General features: G+C 41.1%; 1 protein-coding gene across 3 annotated transcripts in view; it reads left to right on the forward strand.

Moving 5' to 3' along the window:
- Positions 1–15,951, forward strand: part of LOC117039786 (synaptic functional regulator FMR1-like) — a 200,134-nt gene that overhangs the window by 49,342 nt on the left and 134,841 nt on the right. The gene's annotated exons all lie outside the window — the stretch shown is intronic.

Below are 15,951 nucleotides of genomic sequence, written 5' to 3' on the forward strand. Positions count from 1 at the left end.
AAGTGAAAAAAGAGGCTTTTCCTGGTGCAAAAGGGGAGGAGGTGGGGTAGCAAAGAGAACCAGGAAGCAAACCCCTGACCCGCCACCTGCAAATCTGAGGGATGCACAGAGAGGAGTGGGCAGAGGTGTGGGCGAAGGCAGCCAACAACAACAGATGGTTGTAGACCAACATAAGGAGGTAGGGGTACAATCATTTAAAATCTTTAAAAAGTTTTTAAAAACCCTAAAAGGAGTTAAAACAGAAAGTGTATATAAAAGTCTATAAGAATCCAAAATAAGCTAAGAGAGTCTAAAAGAAGGGTTAAGAACATTAGACAAGAGTGTAGTAGTAGTAGTAGCAGCAGCAGTATAAATAAATAAACAAACAAACAAACAAACAAACAAATAAAATTTTTATGCCCCGCCTGTAAGGAGTTTCAGTGGTTGCTCATGAGAAATCAGGCGGACGCAGAACTTCTAAAAACTAAGTTCTTTATTGTGCTGATATTTGCAGTGGAGCTAAAATAAAGACACCCAGCTCATCCCTCTTCAGAGTCCGGGAATGTCCGTTTCCGGTTCTTTGCCCAACATAAAAGGCACGGGATCCTGAACCCCGCCTCCCCCCTCTACGTCCTTCCTCCCTGCTAAAATGGGGTGACGGAAAGGGTTCCTCTCCCCCTCTTCCCGCTTGGTGCAGAGGCTCTCCATCCCTGCCACAGCCCCTGCTCCCACTTCCTGTCCCCCCTCCCCCTCCCCACTGGAAGAGTGATCGCTTCCTCCACTGGGGGAAGATGACGAGCTGCTCAGCGGAGACGGGGGTTCCCGATACTGAAACAGCCCCGGGCCTGCTTCCAGCTTCGGCGAGGGCGATTTCCTGACATCCACCCCCCCTCAAAACCCCCCTCCCCTCCCGGGGAACGGGGAACAATCCCTGCCTGATCCCCCTCGCGCACTGCATCTTGTTCATCCTCTCCAAATCGTAGTGGGGATGCAGGGAAACCTCTAAACTCCTCCTCCTCGTCGTCCGTGGGGGCGAATATATCCTGGAAACCCAGTGGCGTTCTGCCCACTTCCCCCCCTTCTGCCCATTCGGCCCCTGGAGAGACTGCTCCATCCCACCCAGACTCCTCCATATCGCTGTCCTGCCCCCCTCCTGACCGAAATCCCCAAAACTCCTCTTCACTGTTGTCAGTAGGGGCAATAACCTCCCCCCACACCTCCCTCACTGGCTTGGGTTTGTGTGGTAACAACGCATGGAACTCATGCACTAAGTATTTCTCCGAAATCGTGTCAGCCGGCACCCAAGCGTTCTCGGATTCCGGCTCCCCTTCCCACGCCACCAGATATTCCAATTCCCCTCCCTTCCACCTGGATGGTGACAGTTTAAAAACTTGGTAGCTCAGCTAAGACTCGGTGCAGAGGCTCTCCATCCCTACCACAGCCCCTGCTCCCACTTCCTGTCCCCATCTCCCCCTCCCCACTGGAAGAGCGATCGCTTCCTCCACTGGGGGAAGATGACGAGCTGCTCAGCGGAGACGGCGGTTCCCGATACTGAAACAGCCCCGGGCCCGCTTCCAGCTTCGGCGAGGGCGATTTCCTGACACCGCCCATCTGGCTGGGTTTCCCCAGCCACTCTGGGCGGCTCCCAATTGAATATTAAAAACACAATACAGCATTAAACTTTAAAAACTTCCCTAAACAGGGCTGCCTTTAAAAAGTAGGATAGTTGCACCAAGTCCAAGCTTTTGATCGTCATTTGAATGCCTAAGTACTTTATTTTCTTTGAAATTTTTAATCCCGAGAGCTCTTGTAGCTCTCTCTTTTCTCTTTCTTCCATATTTTTCACAAGCATATTTGTTTTGTCATAATTAATTTTCAAGCATGCAAGTTTACCATACTCGTTTATCTTGTTTAATATATTAGGGATACTATTTAAGGGATCCTCTGTTTTTATGAGTATATCGTCAGTAAAGGCCTTAATCTTATGTTTCGTTTTCCCTATCACCACCCCCTTTATTTTTCCGTCTTCTCTTATATTTTTAAACAAAATTTCTAAAACAATTATAAAGAGGAGCGGTGACAGTGGACAACCTTGCCATGTCCCTCTGTTTATATTTATACTTTCCGTTAGTTTATTATTTATTATTAGCCTTGTTGTTTGATTTTCATATATAGCCTTAATTGCTCATTCAAATTTTTCTCCTAATTTAATTTCTTTTAATATTCTCCTCATGAACTGCCATGAGACCCTATCAAATGCTTTTTCTGCGTCCAATGACATTATTGCGGCTTGTTTTCCTCTGTTATTTTCTAGACATTCCATTATATTTCTTATATTTCTTATATTTTCCTTCGCTTGTCTTCCTTTTACAAAGCCTACTTGGTTCTTATGTATTATCTTGTCCAGTGTATTACTTAGTCTATTGGCTAATATTTTGGCAAAAATTTTGTAGTCACAATTTAGCAGCGATATTGGCCTGTAATTTTTTGGCGATTCTAAATCCACATTCTGTTTTGGTATCAATGCCTCTTTCCATGATGTTGGTATTATTCCATTCATAAGACTATTATTCATTAACTCTTTCAATGGTGGCAATATAACTTCCTCTAAGCTCCTATAATATTCAATTGGTAACCCGTCTGGGCCTGGTGCTTTCCCTTTCTTCATTTCTTTAATTGTTTCCTTAATCTCTGTTAGGGTAATTTCTTTATTCAACATACTAATTTTTTCTAATGATAATTCCGGTAGTTTGTATTTTAGCAAGAACTCATCAATGTCTCTTTCCTGTATCACTTCCTTTTGATATAATATTTTATAGTACTCTTCAAAAATTTTCATAATTTCATTTGTTTTGTTTATAATTTTCCCATCTGATTTATTAACCTTTCATTCCTTCTCTTATTTATTTGCCAACTCAGTAGTTTAATAGGTTTAATAGCCCATTCGAAGTGCCTATATTTCCAAAACTGAATTTGTTACTCCATTTCCTGGTCCATAATCCTTTCATACTGTGCTCTTAAATTTTTTATTTCATGTTCTATTTCTTTTTTCCATTTTTATATAGGGCTTTTTCCTTATTTTTTATTTCTTTTAATAAGCTCGTTTTAATTTTTTATTTATTTCTTTTGTTGACTGCATTTTGTTGGATAAAATACCCCCTCACCACTGCTTTCCCCGCATCCCACACTGTTTTTAAATCTACCTCTCTATTATTATTTAGTTTAAAGAATTCTTTCATTACTTCCTGTGCTCCGCTTTTAATTTTATTATTATTCAATAAGAACACATTTAGACTCCATTTTTTGTCTTTCTCTTGTTTTTCTTCATCAAGTATCATTGTTACTGGGTTATGGTCCGAAAATGTTTGGGGTCCAATCTCTATTTTTTGTATATTTAATGACAACTCTTTCGGTATCCAAATTCCATCAATTCTACTCGCAGTTTGGTGCCTATTAGAAAAGAACGTGAATTCTTTTTTTATGGGGAATTTATACCTCCATGCATCTATCAAATCAAAATTTTCCATGATTTCCGAAAATATTTTTGGTAATTTGTTTTCCTTTTTTTTCTTTAGGGTTATTGTTTTGTCCAATTCGGGGTTAACAACTCCATTGAAATTTCCCAAAATTATTATCCCCACATAATTCATTAATTGCTTTTCTAGTTTTTTAAAGAATGCTACTTTACTTCCATTAGGTACATAAACCCCAACCCAAAACCATTTTTTCCCTTCTATTAACGTTTTGACTATCACTATTCTACCTTCTTTATCATTCCATACTATCAATCAATTTATTTATTGCATTAGCCATATGGCCATAGCACATAGTAAAAGACCAGGCAGTGGCCTGGCACGATTATACAAAGAATAAAACAGAAACAGATAAAACATTGGAGGTAAAATTGTGCTGGGTAAAACAAATAAAATAAAAAGCACAAGCAGGGCATGACAACAGTGTCCGTGTCAGGAAGATACATAAAACTAAGGCTAGGGAAGTTAGCCAAAAAGATGGTCCTGAGTTTCAGGGCCTGTAATATGTAGATGGCCACTGCACGTGAAATCAAGGGGTTGTCATCCACCAGTAAGTATTTCATGCGGTCAACGTCCCTGGCGATAGTCGGTGGGATTAGAGGGAGAAGCCTAGGTCTTATTGAGGCATATAGTGGGCAGTAGAGGGAGAAGTGGATGAAGTCCTCTATCTTTCTTTTGTTGCATGGGCAGAGTCGAAGATCCAAAGGAGTATTGGAAAATACACCCTGTAAGAATGCTGTGGGAATGGCATGAAATCAAGCTAGTGTAAAGGCCCTTCTTAGCGTGGGATTTATCAGATCACTCAAATAGTGGGCCAGAGATCTAACTGCCTTCACGCGAGGGAACCACGTGGAGAGTCTGTCCGCATTAGATACTTCTTGATCGAGGGCAGCATCCCTAGCAAGGATCCAGTCGCGAATTTTGTCTTTGTCCCATGAGGATAGGGCGGCGAAATCTGGAAGGGAGTAGCGATGACAGATGGACTCCATGCCCCTTGACCAGGTGCTGCTGCCGTAGAAGGCTAAGAAGGCTTGTTTGGCTAATAGAGAATTTGGAGTCTCAGCAAGCGATTTGTAGTAGGTAATTATCCTGATGTGGGCTCTTGCTACGATGGATGGTAGGCCCAGTTCCATTCTCAGTTGGGCCGCCATTGTCCCATTAGGGAGGCCCCAAGATCTATCTTGCCAATAGGTTTTGCAAGGACTCCAGGCTTTTGAGGATATTCAGATTCCATCCCCGAATTTCCACCCCATAAAGCAACATTGGGGGTATTTTACTTAGGTAGATCTTTCTGATTGGCACCACCAGCTGCCCACCTTTTGCGAAGAATTTCACCAAGGTACCCACGATTCGGCAAGTGGCCAGGATGGTCGTGTTTAAATGGGCTGTCCAGGATGATCTGTGGTGGAAAGTAATGCCCAAGTATTTGAAGACTGAGCATTGGTCAATGTTATGGCCTGCGAGATTCCACGATGGATTTGGTTTTACCGTGCCGAAGGGGGCAATTTTGGTTTTAGAAAAAATTATTTTTAGGAAGTTTTCTTCGCAGAATTCCATGAGCCCCCGCATCATGCTGTTGAGTCCCAACTTTGTTAGTTCGTCAGCGTATAATAGGATGGGTATTTTTGCTTGTTGCAAAGACGGGACAGGTTGGTTAAAAGCTTTAATAACTGTTATTATGTCATTTATATAAAAATTAAAGAGAAAAGGAGCCAAAAGGTAATCTTGTTTGACGCCTCTGTTCAATGGAAAGGGAAAGGAGATAGCACCAAGGGGTCCAAATTTCACTCTGGCAGTTATATCCAAGTGGATTTCCATTAACAGCCATAAGAGCCTTTTGTCTATGTTGGTTGTACTTAGCTTCTGCCAAAGTCTTGTTCTGTTAATGGAATCGAAGGCAGAGGATAAATCGACAAAGGCAACATATAGCTTGGAGTTAAACTTAGTTTGGTATTTGTCAATCAGAGTTTGGAGTACTAGACAGTGCCCTGAAGTACTGTGGCCTTTCCGAAAGCCTGCTTGTTCTGGGTGGAATAAGCCAATTTCATCCGCCCAGTTGGTCAGCTTCTCGAGTAGAAATCTGGTGTAGATCTTGTAAGTTATATCTAGTAGGCTGATAGGCCTGTAGTTGGTAGGATCTTGGGGATCTCCTGTTTTTGTAGATTGGGATGATTATGCTCTGTTTCCAGTTTGTCGGTATTGTGAGGGAGGAGTTTATGGCAGTGAATATAGGGGCCAATATAGTTGCCCACCAGTGTTGATTTGATAGGAATACCTCGGGGGATAACATGTCTTCCCCAGGTGATTTGCCTCCCTTTAACAAGCCAATCAACCGAAAGCATTTCTCTGGGGGGATTGGGTCCCACGACGGAAGGGCAGATCTGCTGGCTGCGGAAAGGGTTGTGGGTGGGTTTGAGAAGGGAGCGGAATAAAGATGGGTGATCTGGCTGCGACATCTGTCACCCCATTGATCGCCAGGGTTGATTCGGCTGAGCTGGCTGGCTAGGCGGGTGTCCCCTTCCTCCCTCACCGCTCCATGTGCGTCCCTCCCGAAGCTGCGCGCTCGGTGGAAGAGGACGACCATCCCAGATAGAAGGAGTGTACCGTTCTTCGGTCAAGGGTATACGATAGCTGCACTCCCCTGCTAGAACCTCCATTCCATACTAATTCAGGCTCCCATTTGTTTTTTACATACATCAAAATCCCTCTTTTCTTTCTTTGGTGTGAAGATATGAATTCTGATCCTAATTTATCATTTTTTAATACTCTTTCGTGTTTTTTATTTATATGAGTTTTTTGGAGACAAATAATGAATGTCCCATCTTTGTTTCCTTAGGGTATGGGTAATCCTATTTCTCTTCTTTTTATTATTCACACCGTTTACGTTCCAGCAAATGGACTTTAATTTCATCTTTATTAGTCACAATATAAATGCTTTTAGCGTGATAAGAATATCAAAGACAAAAAGAGAACAAAAACAGATGAGAAAAAAAGAAAAGAAACAAAACCCCTTTTAAAATAGCCAACTCAATCAAAGATATAGGTTAGTAAATTGGGTATGTAATTCGCATGGTGCTGTTCAGTCTCTTTATGTGGAAAAATGGAAACAAATAGGAAATAAATTGGAAACATGGTCTAAATTATCTTAGTTTTTTTGATGTTGAGCTTCAGACCATATTTTGTGCTCTCCTCTTTCACCCTCATTAAAAGGTTCTTTAATTCCTCCTCACTTTCTGCCATCAAGGTTGTGTCATCAGCATATCTGAGGTTGTTGATATTTCTTCCGGCAATCTTAATTCCGGTTTGGGATTCATCCAGTCCAGCCTTTCGCATGATGAATTCTGCATACAAGTTAAATAAGCAGGGATACAATATACAGCCTTGTCGTACTCCTTTCCCAATTTTGAACCAATCAGTTATTCCATATCCAGTTCTAACTGTAGCTTCTTGTCCCACATAGAGATTTCTCAGGAGACAGATGAGGTGATCAGGCACTCCCATTTCTTTAAGAACTTGCCATACTTTCTTTCTTTAAGAACTTGGCATCTAAATATGAGGAGTTAAAAGGGATAAGTGAGATAGAGAGAGAGAAAAATTGGAAGTTATTTAAAGTGTATATGAAATTGTATGTTGAGAAAGCCGATCTCTTGGCAGAATGTTAAAGGCCCAAATAATTGGCATAAAGGAAAACAATGGATATAAGAGATAAAAGAGCATGCAGATAGAGTAAGGATTGATATTAATGCCGTAATGGGGAGACTGAGAAGCAATAGTGGGGGGGGGGGAGGGGAATCAGTGAGGGTGGGGAAAGGGTAGGGAAGGTAAATGTGGCACATGATGTATGTTTTGTTTATGTAATTTATGTTTGTCTATGTAATTTTTTATGTAATCTCTTGAAAATGTAAAGTTCGAATTTAAATAAAGTTTTTTAAAGCTAAAAAAAAAAGGATAGTTGCTTATTTCCTTGACATCTGATGGGAGGGCATTCCACAGGGCGGGCGCCACTACTGAGAAGGCCCTCTGCCTGGTTCCCTGTAATCTCACTTCTCGCTGTGAGGGAACCGCTAGAAGCCCCTCGGCGTTGGATCTCAGTGTCCGGGCTGAACAACTGGGGTGGAGACGCTCCTTCAGGTATACAGAACTGAGGCCATTTAGGGCTTTAAAGGTCAAGACCAACACTTTGAGTTTTGCTCGAAAACATACTGGGAGCCAATGCAGGTCTCTCAGGACCGGTGTTATATGGTCCCAGCAGCCACTCCCAGTCACCAGTCTGACATTCTGGATTAATTGCAGTTTCCGAGTCACCTTCAAAGGTAGCCCCACATAGAGCGCATTGCAGTAGTCCAAGCAGGAGATAACTAGAGCATGCACCACTCTGGCGAGACAGTCTGCGGGCAGGTAGGGTCTCATCCTGTGTACCAGATGGAGCGGGTAGACAGCTGCCCTGGACACAGAATTGACCTGCACCACCATGGACAGCTGTGAGTCCAAAATGACTCCCAGGCTGAGCACCTGGTCCTTCAGGGGCACAGTTACCCCATTCGGGTGAGGAGAAATCCATCGCCTTCAAAGTTGGGAGGAGGACACTTCCGGTGTGGGCGCCATTCCGTGCAGTCGGGAGCTAACGAGCTCCGGTACCCTCGGGGATTTGGGGTGTCCGTAACCGCGCTACGGCCCCCTTAAAGCCACGGGAGGAGCGTTCCGTGGACCCGGGTTTCTTGCGGGCACCAGACGTGTGCTGAAGAAGCCATCGCTAACCGAGGTTACGAAGCAGCGGGATCTGCCAGATTTTGAGCGCCCCATTCTTTCTCAACCTGGACTTAAAGTAAGAATCCTGTAAGTACGGCTTTAAATTCATCATAATTTGGCTTAAAAGACTTGAATTTGGCTTGCGGAGGGAAACGAAAATTGAGGAAGTCAGTTTCTCTCTGACAGCGGCAAGATCAAAGTAACGTCAGTGGAGCTGAGCCGCGCAGTTTAAAGTGGAATTTAAGACTGATTTCACGTACTTTTTGGTTTTGAAAGACCCCTGTGGGGGAAAATATTGGGATTATATGATTTCTTTCTGTGGATTTACAATTACTTTAGAAGACACCGCTACACCCTCTGGATAAGGAGACCGGGTCAGTTAGCGGGCGGCGGAAAAAATGTATCAATCTGCTTCCGACTGCTGTTTCTGACTGGAGACTGTTATTCTCTGCTACTTTTTAACTTAGACTGACTTGGGATACACTGTTTAAAGGATTTAAAGTAACAACTATCCTGGATTTGCTTTTTAAAAGATACTTTTCTTGACTTTGAGAGAGTTTTACAACTTAATGAGAGCTGGAGGAACTGGGAACATAGGGACTCTTGTTTTGAAGGAAGTTGCTTGGTTTGCTCTGTCCTTTGTTCTCTGACTCTGCTGGCCACCTGGTGTTTACAGTTGGGATTGTTTTGATCCTGGCTCTCAGTGACTTATCTTGCCTGAAGTGACCTTGAGCTGCTAGAAGCAGTGTGTTTTGGCAATGCAAGCACAAGAAACACCATCTGCACCATCTGCATCTACAAGGGCAAGAGTTAAAAAAACTGAGGAAGGGGAGAAACAGAGAAAGGGCTCTGTGACAAAATCTATTGAGGAACAGATGCTTTCTGCTATTGATAAACTTAATGCTAATCTGCAAGCAGTTGCAGAGAAGCTTCATAGTGAAATTAAAGAAACTAGAGAGGAACTTCAAAGTGACATTAAAAAATCCTCTGACTCATTGAAAACTGCAATTTCCTCTGTTGAGAAGATGGTGAGAGAGAACAAGATTGCGATTGGGAGGATTGGGACAGAGGTGGAAGTACTTAAAAAAGAGTCAGAGGAATTTAAGGAAAAAAATAAAACTGTGGAAAGCAAAATTGAGATTGTTGACCCTGAGGAAATTCAAAGGATCAGAGTGCAACAAAGAGACGTTCAAGAATCTTTGGCTTTTTTGCAACTTAAGGAAAGAGAGGTCAACCTGAGGCTGAGGGGCGTACCCGAGCTGGAGCAAGAGAGTCTGAAGGACTTCTTAATTGAGGAATTTTCTGCATTCTGGGAGCTGGAAGAAAATGATTTGCAATCATTTATTGTGAAGGCCTACAGATTTGGAACGAAAGGAAAGAGCAGCGCTAAAATAGTGAATGATTGTATGATTGTGTTCCATAATAGAATCCAGAGAGACCAGATCCTTGACTTTCACTATAAGAACAACCTGGTGATTCAGCAGAAGCCAATAATCATATTTAAAGACATCCCACGATATTTTTTGAACAGGAGATTTGATTACAACGACCTGACGACGGAATTGAGAGCAAGAAAGATTCCATTTAGCTGGGAATTTCCTGAAGGCCTAACCTTCAAGTACAAAGAGAGAAGAGTAAGAATTAGATCCCCTGAAGACAAGAAGAAGTTTCTGGACAAATATATTGCGGATTTTGCAGGTTCTTCTCTGGATCCAGCAAGATTATTTCAGTTGGTCCCACCACCAGAAAAACCAACCCCAGGAGAAGGAGAGGAAGGTGAAGAAGAAGAAGAAGAGGAAGGAGCGGCAGGAGGGACCAAACTCTAAGATGGCGTTAAAGGTCTTAACGTGGAATGTCCATGGTCTGAACCAGAGACCGAAGAGACACAGAGTGTACCATGCACTTGAGAAGAAGAATTTGGATATAATTTGTTTACAAGAGACTCATGTTCTCAGGCACCACAGTAGGATTTTACAAAACAAAAAGCTAGGCCAAGAGTTTATATCATTGGACAAGGTCAAGAAGAGAGGAGTTGTAATTTATGTAAAAGAGAAACACAATCCAAGACAGCTGTTTAAAGATGAAGAAGGGAGATACATTACAATTGAAATTACAGTACAAGGCGACAAATATATGATACTGGGACTCTATGCACCAAATGAAGGAAAGTCAGTCTTCTTTAAAAAGTTACACGATTTGCTGATGGACTATTTGGATTACAATGTGATTTGCTTGGGAGATTTCAATGGGGCAGTTTCCACCCTAATGGACAGGTCACAAAGGTCAAAAATTACAAATGAGGGGAAACTGCCTAAAACTTTCTTTCAGATGGTTGATAATTTGGATTTAATTGATACATGGAGATTAAAGAACCCAACAGAAACCGAAGCAACTTATTTTTCAGAACCACAGAAGTCGTGGTCCAGACTCGATTATATCTGGATTTCTAGAGGACTGGCACCAAAAATACAGAAGGCAGTAATTTGCCCCAAGACATGTTCAGATCACAATGCTGTACAATTGGACTTAAAAATGTACTCCAAGGATTCCTTTCGATGGAGAATGGATGATGCATTGTTGAGAGATACCAAGCTTGTTGAAGAAGCGGCAAAGAAGATGAGAGAGTATTTTCAAATAAATTTGAATTTAGAAGTGGAGAAAAGAATTGTTTGGGACGCAAGTAAAGTGGTGATGAGAGGGTTCCTCATAAGGGAAAAAGCTAAAAAGAAGAAGCAACAAAATCTTGAAAAGGAAAGATTATTGGACCAAATAAAAGAAAAAGAGAAGAAATTAAGAGGGCACCCGAAAAATCAATATATTCAGAAAGAAATAAAGATCTTGCAGTCCCAATATGCAAAGATTTTAAATCAAGAAATAGAATGGAAAATTAAATTGATGAAGCAAAGAACCTTTGATTCGGCAAATAAATGTGGGAGAATGCTGGCTTGGCAGTTAAAGAAGAGACAGAAACTGAATACCATCACCAATATAAAGGTTAAGGACAAGGAGGTGGAGAATCCGGAGGAGATTAGAAAATGCTTTCAAAATTTTTACAAACAATTGTATAAGGAAGAGAAAGTGGAGGAGAAAGATATTGAACAATTATTGGAGGAAAATGGCCTATATAGAGTCCCAGAAGAAAAAGCAACAATACTCAACCACCCGATTTCAACTCAAGAACTGGAAGATGCAATTAACAACATGCAGACAGGGAAGGCCCCAGGACCAGATGGACTGACTGCAAAATATTACAAAATTTTGAAAGATTGGCTGATTCAGCCATTGAAGGATGTATGCAATGGTTTGTTGGAAGGAGCTAGGGCACCAGACTCATGGAAGGAGGCATATATTACACTGATTTTGAAACCAGACTCTGATAAAACGCTCATGAAGAATTACCGACCAATTTCGCTTCTGAATGTGGACTAAAAAATTTTCGCAAATGTCATGGCCACGAGATTAAAAAGAGTGCTGAAGGATTATATCCACAAAGATCAAGCAGGTTTTTTACCTGGAAGACATATAAACAGTAACACAAGGATTATTGTGGATATATTGGAAAGGCTAGAAAAGAAGATAAATACAGATGCTGCACTGATGTTTATTGATGCAGAGAAGGCCTTTGACAATATTTCTTCGATTTTTATGAAGAAAAATTAGGAAAAGATGGGGGTCGGTCAAAGATTCCTGAATGGCATTAATGCTATTTATACAGAACAAAAAGCAAAAATTATAATAAATAGTGTAATAGCAGAAGAAATTAGGATTGAAAAAGGAACGAGACAAGGGTGCCCTATCTCCCCTTTACTTTTCATTACGGTCCTGGAGGTCCTCCTGAACACGATTAGGACTGATAAGCTGATAAAAGGAATAAGGGTGGGAGAGAAGGAATATAAATTGAGAGCCTTTGTCGACGATTTGGTGTTATCCCTACAGGAACCAGAAAGCAGTGTTCCCAAAGCGTTAGAGACAATTGATAGGTTTGGACAAGTAGCAGGATTTAAACTGAATAAAGCCAAAACTAAAGTATTGACAAAAAATATGACGCCATTGCAGATACAGAAATTGCAAGATCACACTGGATTGAACTTTGTTAAAAAGGTAAAATATCTAGGGGTAAACTTGACTCCAAAGAACATAAACCTGTTCAAGGACAATTATGAAAAATTGTGGAATGAGGTTAAAAGAGACCTAGAGATATGGACTAGGCTAAAGTTATCCTTGATGGGCAGAATAGCGGCTATTAAGATGAATGTATTACCAAAGATGTTTTTATTCCAAGTGATACCAATTATAGATAAATTGGATTGTTTTAGAAGATGGCAAAAGGATTTATCTAAATTTATCTGGCAGGGGAAGAAACCGAGAATAAAACATAAAACAAACCGAGAATAAAGATTTTGACAGACTCTAAGGAGAGAGGTGGATTCTCCCTGCCAGACATAAGGATTTATTTTGAAGCTGCAGCCTTTTGCTGGTTAAAGGACTGGTTCAAGTTAGAAAACACGGATGTGTTGGACTTGGAGGGACATGACAATGTATTTGGTTGGCATGCATATCTTTGGTATGATAAGGTTAAGGCCCACAAGGCTTTTAAAAACCACATAATTAGGAATGCCTTGTATCAGGTTTGGACTCGTAACAAAGACTTATTGGAGAGAAAGACCCCTAGATGGATATCTCCAGTGGAGGCTAAGGCCTACAAAAGGCCCAACATGTCTGCAAAATGGCTAAAGTACGCTGATATACTGCAACAAGAAGGCCAAAGTTTTAAGTTGAAAAGTTATGAACAACTTAAGAGGACGTTGCTGACTGGTTCCAGTACTACCAAATAAATGAAGTTTTTAAGTTAGACAAGGAAGTTGGCTTTCAAGTAGAGAAATCTAAGTTGGAAACAGAATTAATAGAACCGAATCTCTAAAAACCTTTCCAGAATGTATAATTTGTTGCTAGAGTGGCATACAAAAGATGAAATGGTCAAATCTGCAATGATTGATTGGGCAAAAGATGTGGGCCATAATATTATGTTGGAGGACTAGGAGAGGCTGTGGAGGGAAGGTATCAATTTTACTGCATGTAATGTTTTAAGAGAGAATATTATGAAAATGATATATAGATGGTATTTAACGCCAGTTAAATTAGCGAAGATGTATCATGGATTGAGTAATGGATGTTGGAAATGTAAAAAAGTGGAAGGTACCTTCTATCACATGTGGTGGACGTGCCCAAAGGTTAAGGACTTCTGGGAAAAAAATTATAATGAACTTAAAAGAGTGTTGAAAAACACCTTTTCTAAGAAACCAGAGGCCTTCCTGTTGGGCATAACCAATCATGAGATACCCAGAAAAGATAGAGTGTTTTTTTATGTATGCCACAACAGCTGCTAGGATTTTGATTGCTAAAAACTGGAAAGGTGAAGAGCTCCCAACAGTAGAAGATTGGCAGATGAAGTTAATTGATTACATGGAACTCGCAGAACTGACCGCGAAGCTCCGAGACCAGAGGGAGAAGGTGCAAGAAGACTGGAAGAAATTTAAAGATTATTTGAAACAACGTGAGAAGTTGGACATTTGAAGTGAAATCAGTGAATATAATAGGCGATAGCTATGTAATGTTAGGTTAAAATAGTATATAAGAAGTTAAGATTTTGTTTTTATATTAGAAGTTATGATTATCAATAAGTTGATTGAGATAAGATAAGATGTTATTTTAAGACTAAGAATAATAGTGAATGATTGTTAAAATAGTTACAAAGTTACTAAAGTAAATTAGAACTGAACGCAGAAGAGAGAACGGAGGAAGTCCCCTGAATAAGATTTGAAATAAGATTAAGATAGTTAAATAGGTGTTTATGTATTTTTTATATTTTGTATGAGTTTTTTTTTTCATTGTTTAAGTCTTTGTAGTATGTGTGTGTGTGTGTGTGTGTATATATATATATATATATATATATATACACACACATATTAATCTGTATGTCTGTATTGTTTTTATTTGTTTGTTATTCTTTTTGGAAAACCAATAAATTCTTATAAAAAAAAACAAAGTTGGGAGGAGGACATTTGTGCTGTGCATAAAGGGCATGGTCATTAGGGCCCACTCTGGCATTGAGGTCCCCTCCCAAAACTACAGATGCATTTGGGTTAAGCAAAGTAAGTTTAGTGGTATAAATTTCCAGTTCAGCCCACAAGGTTTTGAGCTGAGATTTCTGCCTCAGTGAGGGCATATAAGCATTTATTACCAACAGGGCATATGACTTAAATGAAGGGAGACGGCTTGATATGGAGTAGTTGAGACTAGGACCCCCAGGCCCCCTTTCACTCTTCTGTGCTTTACCCCTGATTCTGCCCCAATTGAGAATGAATGAAATCCATTGAGTAACAGCTCATCCGCAGTCCATGTTTCCAGGATCATTATGATGTCATGATGGGAGAGGTTTATTTTGCTTGCAGGGCAGATATTGGGAATCAGCTACTTGGGGTTGCAAAGATTCCTTGTATGCTACTGGTATGGAACCTCCAGAAGAGTTACTGTCTGCATCACTTCCACTGGTATTAGTAAAGAAGTCAGAATGGTGTGCTGACATCTTCCTACATGTCCAAGTCAGGGGTGGCAATGCTGTGAGGTGGCTTAATAGGTGGGCAGCTTAATGGGGTGAGTTGTCTTTGGACATCCATGTCACTACTAGCACCAGAATGGTGTGTCAGAGTTGTTGCTTTGATGTCACCTAATTTCCCCCTCAGATTAATGAGTTCTGTGTTTGTAGTTTCCTCCCTAGGAGCGTGGTTTGGCTCTTGGTTCCTGGCACTGCTGGCAGATTTACAACATTTGGAATGTAAGGTTTTTTGGTTCTTATCTGTAGGGTCACAACCAATTGTCATTTTCCCAGTGATGAAGTCACAGGCTGACACTTCCCTAAAGACTCTAACAGTTTGAATGTAATGAGATTGCCGTATGATTTTTCTCATTTGTGAGTCTTTCAGGGAGAGATGGTTGGTTGAAAGTCAGCAGGATGTGTTTAGCATTTCTTAAGCTAGGTAAGTAGTGAAAATCTTCCAGATCCATTTATTTATTATTATTTTTTACTATTTAGGAGTTGAGATAGGGAGGTCACGATATCCTTAAGGCTGTTCCATCTATGGGCATTCGGATGAATTTCTAGGAGGAGTTGTTTTTTCTGAAACACAGGGTGCTGACTGTTTCCTGGTGTCCTGTTGACACTGTCAGGGGAAAGGCCAGAGTGCCAGCGTCTGCTGCAGCTTTAAACCCTGCTCCGGAGAGTGACTTGGGCTAAAACTTTGGAGGGTTGGGGAGGAAGCTTGACTTGTAGCTGGCTTCTGTGGAATCTTATTCTTTGAGGTTAGAGGGGATCCTGAAGCGGTTAATCCATTACTCATGCTTGGCATTGTCCTTGCGGTGGGGAGATAGGAGTCCATCCTCATCTGTTTCTCTTCTTTATTGGATTTATGAGCCCCAGTATCATTGCTGGGACTAGTCTGGGTTCTTTTCTTGCCACTAGATGCCATTTTAGGTTCAAGGGGCGGAGCAAGAAGGGGTGAGGCCAGTCTCAAGTCAGAAGCTTGATTCAGTAACTGCTAGTTTGTCGCCATTGAAAAGATCAAAAATTGCTCACAGGCTGGTCTCTAGTCCTTAGGGGATTCTGTGAGCCCGCTAGGTAAAGGATTCCCTG

Source organism: Lacerta agilis, chromosome W (assembly GCF_009819535.1).
Source record: "Lacerta agilis isolate rLacAgi1 chromosome W, rLacAgi1.pri, whole genome shotgun sequence".
In the NCBI taxonomy this organism is placed as follows: Eukaryota; Metazoa; Chordata; class Lepidosauria; order Squamata; family Lacertidae; genus Lacerta; species Lacerta agilis.